The sequence below is a fragment of the Psammomys obesus genome, unplaced genomic scaffold (genome assembly GCF_907164565.1).
Source record: "Psammomys obesus unplaced genomic scaffold, mPsaObe1.curated_primary_1811, whole genome shotgun sequence".
Taxonomy (NCBI): domain Eukaryota; kingdom Metazoa; phylum Chordata; class Mammalia; order Rodentia; family Muridae; genus Psammomys; species Psammomys obesus.
This window is the reverse complement of record NW_026590585.1, coordinates 103,935-106,795: the sequence shown is the minus strand read 5'-3', so window position 1 is coordinate 106,795 and position 2,861 is coordinate 103,935.

Genomic DNA, 2,861 nt, shown 5'->3' with positions numbered 1-2,861 from the left:
AAAAAGAAAAAAGAAAAGAATGTTTCCAGTTTTTATCTTACCGGTTCTTCTTATTGGGAGAGGAGAAATGTGAAAACATCTGGCTTCTCTGAGCACCCTGTCAACCCTCACCCATCCCTCCCATTGAGTTTCCTTAGCTTGTAAGAGTGATGGAAAAAAGAACTGGACCTGTACTTAACATTTGACGTTTACAATGCTATTAGTGCGGTGCAGTCTTGTTGAAGGTTGGTGGGTGAAGCAGGCTCGCCTTGTTTGCACATTACTTTAAGGAGTGCACAAAAGTCCCACCACTAACCGAGAAGCTATTTACAGTTGATACCTGCTGAAAAAGGAAAACTCATTTTCTCTAGTGGAGGGTCAATGGGTGTGTCAACCACACTCCATGCCCAGGAGGAGCTGGCCAGCACAAAACAGACCTCATGTTTGTTTGTTTGTTTGTTTGTATCTCATTGATTTTCCTTTTTTAGTTTGTATGTCTGTTTTGATTTTGTCTTTTGTTTTCTTTTTTTGAGAGAGAGAAAGAACATGAAGTTGGTGGGTAAGGAGTTGGGAGAAGAGAGAGACTATGATCAACATATATTGTCTAATTTTTATTTTATTTACTTTCTAAATGTATTTTATATTATCTAATTAAAAAAAATTTAGAATACTATAATGTGGGGTATGGGTTAGGCCTTTACTTCGGACCTTCTAAAGACGAGAGTATAAAATAGGTAAAGGTCCTCATTAGAGTTTTAAAATCTGAAATGAGGGAATCTAATTGTAAAGGTCTCTTCAGGGTATAATCCTAAATGAAGTGGAGCTCTGGGAAGAAGCCAGTCATTGCCAGAAGTACTGTACCCTGAGTCTGAATATTCCGCCAGACATTTTCGTCCCTGCTGCCCTTTCCATAACCCGCAGACTGACACCCAGAGCCGTAGAGGACCGGAAGACTGACACTTCTGTCATGGCAGGTCTGCGCTCACTCACCGTGAGGTCCACAGGCTGCATGTCTGGGGGTTGTAGTGCGGTCTGGGTGTTAAACAGAAAGACTGCAGCCTGGTGAAACGGCTCAGTTGTCACACTTTCTACTCTTTTCAGCGCCCGCCTGGTGGTTCACAACCATCTTGTAACTCCAGTTCTAAGGGATCCTGCACCCTCTTTGGACCTCCGCTGGCACCAGGCATGTTGGTGGTGCACAGACACACATGCAGGCAAAATGCTCATACCCATAAATAAAATCTTAAAAAAAAAAAAAAAGAATTAAAAGGATCTCTGAGTTTCTGAGCCTTGTGGACAAAAGCGTTTATTCACATGGAAAATACAAACAGCTTCCAATGGGAAGGTAGAACTGCGATCTTATGCCCCGAATTACCTCGCAACAAAAAGGATTTTTTAGTGATTTGAAATTTTTCCACGCAGTAGTTTATAAAAGAGATGTAGCCTAAAGCCCTTCCCTCGACAACTGAACAACTGTTTACAACTAAAATGCATTCGCTTCTCTGTCTTATTAGATCACCTCATTCATCTTAGAAAAGCCTATTTGTACCAACAAGCTTGACTTTTCAATGATTTAACACATGAAAGTATACACGTGAGAATACTAAAGGTTGAATGTACTATGCGTAATAGCTGAGATACAGAGTCAGCCTTGGTGTCGGTCAGTGGTTAAATGGATAATGGCAATTGCTACCCACACACAATGCAGTGTTATTCGGCTGCAACGAAGAGTGGAATCCTGGTACTTTCAGCAAAAAGAATGGAACTGAAGGATATTATTCTGTGAGAAAGACAGACGGATGGACACGTCGTCTCGTAGAGGAGATCCAAAAATGTCAACCTGAGGAGGCTCGGGGAGTAGCTCAGTGGGTCGGGTGCTTAATTAGCATGCATGAAGCCTTGGTTCTGATTCCCAGGCTCACATTAAGATTGGCAATAGTGGTCCATGCCTGCACGTGGGAGGTGCAGGCAGGAGGATCAGAATCTCAAAATCATCTTTGGTTGCAAAGCAATGTTGAGGCCAGCCAGGGATTCTTGAGAAACTAGAAAGTGGAATAATGATTCGGAAGGGTCTGGGGGGTGGAAGTGTGAGGGCTGTTGTGTGCAGGTATGGATCAGTCACAGTGAACCTTATTAATATGTATAATTACTATATCAATGTAAAAATAAAAGTAAAAGAAAAGCTATATGTTATTGGACGATATTGAGAAGAAAATTGCGTAGTCAACTGGGGGGTGTGTGAGCTCATCTTGAGCACTGTGACAAGAGACCTAGTTTGAGGCTAGATGCTTCACAGAACCTGGCTCAAAAGCAAACAAAACCTGTCAACAAAAGTGGAAGAAAAATGGGTGGTCATGAACAAATTAATGGATAATACTTGCTAATAAACACTGGGAAGTTGGATGAAAACATAAAAGTACATAAAATCTTTCAAAACAACCATTTTTATCATATCTATAAGGAACAGCAGTGTAAGCACATGGTTTAGGCACATCATGGTAAATATCAGAAGAAACAGCTAAAATTACTGCAAAGTTTCTCTTGGACGTAAGAAGGAGAGATGAGAATTACTGTGCCCTGGAGAAAGAGGTGTCTTGTATTTCATTATTATTTCATTATTCATTGGGTTCTTTAAAATTGGGTGCATATGTCACTTCATATTGCCATGGTCCAGATAAACATTAATTTGAAAAAAAAAATCCCAAAGAGAGTGCACCCGACACCTTTGGCATGCAAGATATCCAGACTCATGTTTAAAATCTTTTAGTATTACTGTCAGAGGGTGCTGTGATCCTGGAGTGAACTGAAAAATTGTGGTTCCACCCATCATCCTATTTCCCCACCTATATGACACTAAGTTTGGGGGTGAAGGGGAAAGGCAT